Source organism: Gekko japonicus, unplaced genomic scaffold (assembly GCF_001447785.1).
Source record: "Gekko japonicus isolate JY-2015 unplaced genomic scaffold, Gekko_japonicus_V1.1 scaffold3844, whole genome shotgun sequence".
Lineage (NCBI taxonomy): Eukaryota > Metazoa > Chordata > Lepidosauria > Squamata > Gekkonidae > Gekko > Gekko japonicus.
This window is the reverse complement of record NW_015169900.1, coordinates 4,074-14,339: the sequence shown is the minus strand read 5'-3', so window position 1 is coordinate 14,339 and position 10,266 is coordinate 4,074. Positions and strand designations below refer to the sequence as shown.

The window sequence follows — 10,266 nt, the reverse complement described above, 5'->3', positions numbered from 1 at the left end:
CTCCCTCCCTCCCTCCCTCCTCATCTATTTACTTTTGTTCCACCTCTCTCCTTCCTTCCTCCTCCCTCCCTCCCTCCCTGGCCCAAGGTCATGCAGTGAGCTGCTGCGGCAGAGTGGAGATTTGAACGTGGGTCTCCTGGATCCTGATCCAGGACTCTTAACTGCTACATCATGCTGGCTCTCCTGTGTTCCTAAGTTGTTGGAAATACCTTTCCAAGTACCATAATTCAGTCATGTCGTAATTCAGGCTAGATGGCCATCTGACAGCAATGCAGATTCTTGAATATAGGTAGATCATGAGAGGGAGGGCGGGAAGGGATGAGCCAGTGCTTGCCTCTCGTGGCCCTTTCTTATATGCCCAGGGTAATGCCGATCGCCACTTTGGGGTCAGGAAGGAATTCTCCTCCAGGCCAGATGGGCCCAGGGGTCCTAGAGGTTTTTTGCTTTCCTCTGGGCATAGAGGAGGTGTCACTGGTGGGGTGGGGGGTAGTTGTGAATTTCCTACATTGTGCAGGGGGTTGGACTAGATGACCCTCGGCATCCCTTCCTATGGTTCTTCTGTGTTTCTATGTTTGCTATTTCACTTGGTGTCATGATCTGTGTAGGACTGGGAGGCAAGGCCTAGTGCGGCCTAGGCCCAGGAGACCTGTGTGGGAGTGGAAAGCCTACACAGCCTACAATCCCCACAATGTTTAGCAACGGTTGTAAGTTCCCTCTAAGCTGAGTTAGTGTGAGCTAGCTCACAGTTTTTCAGCCTCTGGCTCACACATTTTTGTCTTCATTCAGGAAGGATGACTCCAGAGCAAACGAATTTATGTAGTAGTCAAATCAGTTGCTCACACCTTTTATGCCAGTAGCTCACCAAGTAGAATTTTTGCTCACAAGACTCCACAGCTTAGAGGGAACATTGGTTGTAACCAATCGGGGTCCAAGGATTGTGTGAGGATATTATGACTTAAGCTTTGTGGACTGTGGAACTGTGTTCTTTTCTCTACTGCGTTCTTCCCTCTCACAGAGTTAAACTGAGGGGACAGTCTGGTCTGAGAGAAAGATCCCTCACTTGGGACAGAGTGAGTACAGGCACAGGCCTGGTATAAAAGGCTGTGGGCCTTGAATAGTAACCAGTTAAGAGAAATAGGTAGCTGCATTAGATTCATTTATTTTGCCTTAGACGCTGTTATATATTTTAAAGCACCTTGTCTTGTTTTCCTCGCCCCATTACTGTATTAATAAACCATTTGTTTAATGTTCCCTGCCTGGTCATCACGCCTATATTTCTCAGCTTAAAAGGGGCATTTTGGTTGGGCTTGGGAGGGTACTGTGGGCCTTCCCAAGGGACCCTAAGTCCAGAGTGGTGGCAGAGGAAGGTGGGAACCCACAGGGGTCATGACACTTGGCATATGCTGAAAACTCTTTATGTGTTAGATCTCCAGGAGTTTTTTAAAAGGGCTCTTAGCAGGAAAGTTAACAGAACACGGCTCACAGTGGCCTCTTTCTGTTTGCTACCTTGTAGATATAAAAATTACTAAAATAACTGGAGGTAGTTTGGTCTCTAAAGTTTGTGCACTGTAGAGGAGGACAAAAAAAAAGAGAGAGCTGTTTGGATTTCTAAACGGTTTGAGAGGCAATTTTCTGTCCGCCGTGTGAAAATTGTTCATCGTTATGGGCGGAACATGAAATTCCGCCGCCGTTTCTAGGTTAGAGCATGCTGTTCTTCTGTATTCTGGGGCACTTGGAGAAGTAAATGATTTCTTTTCATGGCTGAATTACAAACTGCCGTAATAAGGGAAGGGAGCATTATAGTGCAAAATCTAAATGGATGTATCTAAGAAACCCCGAGGCCGTTCTTATTGGGAATGCACAGCGTATTCCGCGGAGTCTGTCGTATAAACTGTGCCTAGACAGTCAATGCGTCTGGATGGTGGAGGGGTGGGTTTTTTTGGTCTTGGATGCAAACAAAACTGTAATTGCTTTTTGCGGTTTCGGTAGGGTGTGAATAAAATAGGTTACTTATCACCAGCGAGGCGTGGGGCGGGCGGTTATTACTTGGTTTCCGTTGCTGCCTGAACAGTAGCTGTTGTGCACTCAGGTCTCATTGAGCGATACAAGACCCTTGGAGCCTGGGGAGGGGCAGGTTCCCAGTCAGATAGAATGCCATAGATCCCACCCTCCAAAGCAGCCCTTTCCTCCAGGGGAACTGACTTGTTGCCTGGAGATCAGTTCTGATTCCAGGAATCTACAGGCCCCACCTGGAGGTTGGCACCACTACCCTATAGCCCCGGGGCTGGCTAGGCTTATGCCTGGTGGTCTGGCTGCTCAGGCAAGCTTCCCCTCCCAACTTTACGGCTTAAATAGGCTGAGAGGGAAGCCGTTCCCCTTGCCCTGGGACTCATCTTGTCCAGCCTCAACTGGGGCCAGAAGCCTGCAAAGAATTACATCTACGGAAGGGGAGAACCGTGGAAGTGGAACGTGGGCTCAAGAGACGGAGAACGGGCTGCTAGCTGGACACCGCATCTCGACTGTTCTCAGCTGCCTCTGCTGCTCCTGCAGGGTGGAGGCGGATCCTGGTGGGCTCATGGGCCAAGTCTTGGGCCAGGGCTTAGTTGCCCTTAGACCGGGAGGGGGAGGGGGGACAGAGGGAGATTCTGGTAGAGAACCTCCAGCTGCAGGCTCCTCGGGGCAAGTTCTGGAGAGGCTCCAACTGCAGGCTCCTCAGGGGCAAGTTCTGGAGAACTTCCAGCTGCAGGCTCCTCGGGGCAAGTTCTGGAGAGGCTCCAACTGCAGGCTCCTCAGGGGCAAGACCCTTGAACCGATGTGCAGGAGCATCTACCCTACAGGGGTCTCCCAGAGTTCCCTGCTCTCTCCCAGCTCATGTTTCTGGCTCCTTCTCTGAGGTTTCCAAGCCACAGTCCACAGCTGGCGAGGTGTGTGTGTGTGGGGTTACGACAGCAGCTGAGTCCCGTGACCTGTTCCATGGCACTGTGAGCATAGCTGGCTTAGACTCCAGTCAGCCAAAGGGGCTCATGCCCGGGCAGTAGTGATGCCCCTTCTAGCCACAGCATCGCCACTCTCCCCAATGGCCTGTCACTTCACCTCATGTGGGTCGAAGGGGAAAATGCAGGAGGGGTGGCAGGGGGACAGCTCCATTAGCCCCTTGGCATGCCAGGCAATGAGATGCAGTAGGGAATTTATACCCCGCCCCCCCACTACCCAAAGGAGTCTCAGAGCGGCTTACAATCTTCTTTCCTTTCCCCTCCCCACAAGAGACACCCTGTGAGGTAGGTGGGGCTGAGGAGGAGGATGGATTTATACCCCGCCCTTCACTTGGAGTCTCAGAGCAGCTTACAATCTCCTTCCCCTCCCCACAATAGACACCCTGTGAGGTAGGTGGGGCATAGAGAGCTCTCTCAAGAACTGCTCTTGATAGAAGAAGAAGAGACTGGATTTATACCCCGCCCTTCACTACCCAAGGGAGTCTCAGAGCGGCTTACAAACTCCTTTCCCTTCCCCTCCCCACAACAGGCACCCTGTGAGGTAGGTGGGGCTGAGAGAGCTCTGACAGAAACTGCCCTTTCAAGGATAGCTTTTGTCAGAACTATGACTTGCCCCAGGTCATCCAGCAGGTGCAAGTGTAGGAGTGGGGAATCAAACCTGGTTCTCCCAGATTAGAGTCTGCACACTTAACCACTACATCCAACTGGAGTGTAGTCTGGAGAGCAGTTGTGATTCTGGGGAATCTCCAGCCAGCGCCTGGAGGTTGGCAACCCTATCTGGAGCTGAGATGATGGCAGGGAGCCATGACTGCATACTTAAAATACCTGAAGGGGCTGCCCCGTGGAAGGGGGCCGAGACCAACAAGGCTGTACTGCTCCACGTTGCAAGGCTAGATCGAGTGGGCTTGTGTTACAGGAGGGGAGATTTCAGTTTCATGTGGGGAGGAACTTCCTTACAGGTGGGGGGGGGTTGATGGGGAACCAATAACTGGGGTGGGGGGCTGTCCCTTTCTGGAGGTCTTCAGATAGAGGCTGAGCACAGCTGTCAGATATGCTGACTTGGGTTTCCTGCATGAAAAAGGGCCTCTAAGACCCCTCCCACCTAGGATTGCCAGGACCCCCTGGCCACTGGTGGGGGGTGGGGTGGGGTTGCGAGATCCAGGTTGGGAAACTCCTGGAGATTTGGGGATGGAGCCCGGGGAAGACAGGGACCTCAGTGGGGTATAAGGCCATGGAGTCCACCCTCCAGATCATCCATTTTCTCCAAGGGAACTGATCTCTGTCGTCTGGAGATGAGCTGCAATCTCAAGGGATCCCCCCAGTCCCACCTGGCGGATGGCATCCCTCCTCCCACCTCCGTGACCGTTTTCCCTGCCACATCTTGGCATGCCCGGAGGTGTCAGTTGTAAACAATGGCAGTGTGCATCGCCGTGCCAGCTTTTAAGGTTTACATCAGAATGACTAAGCAATACCTCAACATTGGCCTACTTACGGAAGCAGTGAGGTTTTGAGGTTTTTAAAGTCATCTTTGGTGTCATAATCCTGTTTGAATTTGCTGTCCTGCTGACATGAGTCTGTAAGCTGAAAGGCGGGGAAGATTTTTTTTATTCCTTTCACGTAAGCCACGGTCCCAGCCACTTCTACTTGGGTCACCAACCTCCAGGTAGTAACAGGAACAACAAAGCAAAAGCCACCGTGCTTACCGATACTATTGCAAACTATATTTCGCATAATGAGGCCTTTTTTAATCAAAATTGTACAACTATGTATTATTGAGTCACCATGTAATGAAATACCAAAAGATAAGCTGTGTAACAACACTCCATGCAGAAAGCCAACCAATCTAATGAAAATCTGTATTCAAGATGAATTCGTAGACGAATGTGCCCTCCGCTTCCGACTTCAGCTTCCAGCTATTCGGCCAAAGGGAAAGGGTGCCCAGTTGCTCCTCGTTTCGGCAAATTCGGCAAATTCCTTGATCCACTCCAGTCCGGCTTTCGCCTGGGATATGGGACGGAGACAGTGCTGGTTGCCCTTACTTACAACCTCCGGAGGCATCTGCATCAAGGCGGTGTGGCGGCACTGTTGTTGTTAGATCGGTCGGCCGCGTTTGACATGGTCGACCACCAGTTGCTGACCCACTGTCTCGCCGACGTGGGGATACAGGGGCCCACTCTTCAATGGCTTGTCTCTTTTCTCCAAGGCCGGGAACAGAGGGTGGCGATAAGGGAACAGCAGTCCCGGAGACACCCACTTGAGTGTGGTGTGCCTCAGGGGGCAGTGCTTTCCCCGATGTTGTTTGACATCTACATGCGCCCCTTCACCCAGATTGCCAGGAGTTATGGGCTGGGTTGTCATCAATATGCAGATGACACCCAGCTCTATCTGATGTTGGGTGGTCAGTCAGGCTTCGACCCAGAAGATCTGAACTGGGTGTTACAGGCCGTGGCTGGGTGGCTCAGGCTGAGCCAGCTGAAACTAAACCCAGCGAAGACGGAGGTCCTGTGCCTGAGTCGGCGCGGTTTGGGGTTAGGGATCCCCCTCCCGACCTTCGATGGGGCACCGTTGGTGCCAGCATCGGAGGTTAGGAGTTTGGGAGTGCTCCTGGATTCCTCCTTAACCATGGAGGCCCAGGTAGCAGCCACTGCCAGATCGGCATTTTACCATCTTAGGCAGACTCGGCAGTTGGTTCCCTTCCTTGACCGCAGTGACCTGGGTACAGTGATCCATGCAACGGTCACCTCAAGGCTGGAGTACTGTAATGCTCTCTACATGGGGCTGCCTTTGTCGCAGATCTAGAAGCTGCAGCTAGGGCAGAATGCGGCGGCCAGGCTGCTGATGGGTCTTCCCAAGTGGGAGCACATCCAGCCTGGGTTGAAAACGCTGCACTGGCTGCCAATAGTGTACCGAATCCGCTTCAAAGTGCTGGTTCTTACCTTTAAAGCCCTATATGGCCAGGGTCCGACCTATCTGAGGGACCCCCTTTCCCCACATATACCCCCAAGAGCACTTTGGTTGGGGACACAACACCGCCTGGTGATTCCAGGCCCCCGGGAGGCAAAGCTTGCTGCGACCACGGCCAGATCCTTCTCAGTGGTGGCCCCCACCTGGTGGAACAAGCTCCCGAAGGAGATCAGGGCCCTGTGGGACCTTATGCAGTTCTGCAGGGCCTGCAAGACGGAGCTCTTCCGCCAGGCTTTTATATAGGGGCCGCCACCTCTGCCACCTCTATTATTTCCATCATTGTAACAACGGGGTTGGGAGCGGTCCCCGGAAGAACTGCCATAATTCTGCATGGCACTGATGCTGCTGGACTGGCTTGGGCCATCGACGGGGACAATTTCACCCTAATGAAATGATCGATACCATCTTCAGAGACCATCTTGTTGTACGGAGCACTTTATTTGTCTTGTTGTGACTTAATAGCTTTTAATGTTTTATATTGTTTTTATGTGTGGGCTTGTGCCCCCGTGGAAGCCGCCCTGAGCCCGTTCGCGGGGAGGGCGGGGTAAAAATGCAATAAATAAATAAATAAAATAAATAAATCTATTCAGAAGGATTAGATGTCTGCTTTCCCATTTAAAATAAATATTAAATGTCTGTTATTTCTGTTCGAAGCGTTGCACAATGCCAGTTGAAAAGCTGGCAGTAAAGCGTACTCCCCCAATACATCCTCCAGTTGTTTGGCTTAGGCATTACAGCAGAGTAAAATACTGGCGCACAGGCGGGGGGGGGTTAGCAACTGTACAGAGATACAAGCAACACAGAACACCATGGCAGCTTGCTGACACCCGCTCCCCTTCCAAGCTCTGAGGGCTGGCCTCTGTGTCTCCTGCTGCCCAGCACCTGGTTACCACAGGGACAGCTTGCTGCCCTGTGCACCACTAGGGGAGTAGCCAGTTGCCACTGAATGCCCTCCCCTTCCTCCTGGCGCTCCTTTTAAAATAGCGTGTCCAAGACAGTGAAGGTCTAGGTGGCACAGAGAACCACTACCAGGATCAAAAGTTATAAAGTATTTATTAAGAAGAAAATATTCACAAGCACCAGATTGAGCAAGGGATTCCCAACGAAAAGGGTAAAACGCAATTCCTCTATCCCTCTCTCTGTATAGGCCCTATCTGTTGGTAAATATAAGGCAGGCTCCTTAGCTTAGAGAGTTACAAATTTTTACAGATTTTTACCTTCAAGCCTCCTTCAGGCCGGCACATGGCAATGGCCACCTCCTCCATACCTCAGTTAAGAGCTCTGTCTGCTTCGAGGGAATCAGCACCCAAAATGAGCCCTTCCTCCCAGGTGTTTTATCATCCTCTTTTCCCCACCCACTGACCAGGTCAGGCTGGGTCAAAGAAGTTTTTCTTGAAGTTTCCAGAAGTTTCTTCCTGAAGTCCTTCTAGTACTTAATACCACCAAACCTCTGTTCCCTGCTTGGGGGGGGAGGAGACTTAACCCTCCCATTGTTTCTCGCTAGAGCTATTAGCATTTGTATAAAGGGCTGAGGTAAGTCTGGAAAGCAGTTGAACTGACTGTCCCCCTTCCTGCCTGTTCTCTGCCGGGGGGGGGGGCTTTAAAACTCGGAGTGAAGGTTTTGTTCATTTGAAGCCTCCAAAGTGAAAATGCATTTCTTCACGCAACCCCTAAAACTAAGCTCACAAAGCTGCTCTTCAACCTAAATTGCAAACAGCCTCTCTCTCCATTTTCTTTCACTCGTCTTAGAGTTACCAACTCCAGGCTGGGAAAAACCTGGAGATTTGGGGAGGTTGTAGTTTGGGGAGGGACCACTGTGGGGTATAATGCCCTAGCAGCGACTGTCCAAAGTAGCCATGTTCTCCAGGCGAACTGCTCTCTTGTCATCTGGAGAATCAGTCGCAATTTTGGGAGGTCGCCAGGCCCCACCTGGAGGCTGGCAACCCTACCTCCCGCTGCCCAACAAAGGGGGGGGGTCCTGCCGCATCCCACAGGCATCGACCTCCCTTTCTTCCCTCTGGTCGCTGCTGCACCCCTACATGGAGGCTCTACAGATCTCCCATTGTGGGAGAAGTGAGGGAGGGGCAGAGCCTCCCTGTGTGGCCCCATGCTCTGGGTCATGGTACGGAAGCTGCGGCAGCCGCAGGAAAGAGAAGGGGGTGAATGGAAAGTGCGCTGCGACAACAGATGTGTTCAGGAGCAAAGGCAGATTCAGAGAAAGGCTGCCGGCAGGCTCATCTGCCTTGAACTTCTGCCGTGCCGGCCTCTCTCGCGTGGGGCAGCGGTTCCCCGCACGGCATCCTTTCATCTGGTGCCCTTGACCTTCAAGTGGCACCTTCCGTGCTTTTCATGCAGAGGGAGAAGACTCTCTCTTGTTCGTCTGGCGCTCCTGTTTGTTAAGTGACTCCCCCCTCCCCACTGGATGTTTACCATAAAAATAGTGCACACCGGGAGGTGGCGTTGAGAAGGGGCTGGAAGGAGAGGCTAGATAGTTGGCGCGACCAGGGAGGAGGCCGTGGGGCACCGTGAACGGCTCTGTCAGGAGAGTCCTCACTGGGCCAGAGGGTGCTTCAGAACCCCAATCAGAGCATTAGTTTCTCTTTCTCACCAACGCTGTTTTTCTCGTCTGAAAACAAATCCCAGGAAGCCTTTTATCAGAGCACACTGACCTGACGCAGTACAGTGCGCAAGCTCCATCAAATCATCAGACTGAACTTTTTTTTGGGGGGGAGGGTTCTACCCAGGGGTCATTTCGTAGAAAAAGAGGTGCAGGAGCTCATTAGCATAACTTATTTGCATATGCCACACCCCCTGACATCACCGGAAGTGTGTCAGAAGGCAACACCCACTGCTCAGGCTCCACTGGACTGTTTTGGATTGCTAGCTGTTGGGGGGGAGGACATGCAGATCTGTCCTCGCAGAGGAGGGAGAGCTTGTACCTGAAAGCGGGGGGGGGGCTCTGCAGCTTACCTGGCTGCTTCTTGCTCTGACTGAGGGCTGCTGGGAGCAGGGGGTGGGGCTTGTTGCATGTGCCCGCCCCCTGGGCTCCTTACTGCCGGAGCGCCGCTCCTGTACGCTCCTGCAGGAAATGACCCCTGGTTCTACCTACAATGCAGACAAGGAACCTGAAGGCCAGGCCTGAAAAATCTCCCCCCCCTCCCTTTTTAAAACATCCAACTTGAAGAAGGACTCTGGAGAGCTTGAAAGTTTGCCCTTGTTTCGGTTTGGTTTTTGGCTTTGTTCTGGGCCCTAATAAAAGGTAGTATGCGGCTCATGTTCTTGGATTCTGTTTCAGTCCAATATTGTAGTTTGCAACCTCTTGTCTGTTGTTTTTTTTACTGCGACTGTTCATGTCAGAAGAATGGTTCAGAGGGTAGCCAAGTTGGTCTGCAGTACAGCAGCCAAATTAAAGTCCACTAGGGCCTTAGAGACCGACGAGGAGTTTAGGGAGAGTCAAAGCTCTCCTCATCAGATACAAAGGAATCGTCACCATAAGCATGCAGGGAGGTGGCGCTGAAGAGCACATTGGTCCCATACGCCATTTGGTGTAGTGGTTAAGAGCGGCGGACTCTAATCTGGGAGAACCGGGTTGGATTGCCTCCTCCTCCTCCTGCACACAGAGCCAGCTGGGAGACCTTGGGTCGGTCACAGTTCTCTCTGAGCTGTTCTCTCAGGAGCAGTTCTTGAGAGAGAGAGCTCTCTCGGCCCCACCTACCTCACAGGGTGTCTGTTGTGGGGAGGGGAAGGGAAAGGAGATTATAAGACTCTCTGAGACTCCCAGAGAAGGGTGGGGTATAAATCCAACTCTTCTTCTTTCTTCCTCTTCCTCTTCCATACACCAGTTTGGTGTAGTGGTTAAGTGCGCGGACTCTAATCTGGGAGGACAGGGTTTGATTCCCCACTCTTCCACTCGCTGCTGCTGGATGACCTTGGGCAAGCCATAGTTCTGTCAGAGCCCTCCCAGCCCCACCTACCTCACAGGGTGCCTGTTGTGGGGAGGGGGAGGGAAAGGAGTTTGTGAGCCGCTCTGAGACTCCGAGTGAAGGGTGGGGTATAAATCCAATCTCTTCTCTTCTTCTCCTCCTTCTTCTCCTCTTCCTTCTCCTCCTCCTCCTCCTCCTCTTTCTCCCTTCCCCTCTCCTCTCCCCTCCTTCCTCCTTCTTCCTCCCTTCTTGTTGTTGATACGAACACACCTGAAGCTGAGTTATACTGAAGCAGACCATCGTCCATCAAGGTCAGCCTTGCCTCCTCTGACTGGCAGTGGCTCACATCACCTGGCACCTGATCCTTACTGGAGATGCTGGGGATT

The 10,266-nt window shown here is 52.2% G+C and overlaps 1 protein-coding gene across 1 annotated transcript in view; it reads left to right on the top strand.

Moving 5' to 3' along the window:
* The window catches only part of GTF2E1 (general transcription factor IIE subunit 1), a gene marked incomplete at its 3' end in the record, with an annotated part of 29,045 nt that overhangs the window by 17,038 nt on the left and 1,741 nt on the right, over nucleotides 1-10,266 (top strand). The gene's annotated exons all lie outside the window — the stretch shown is intronic.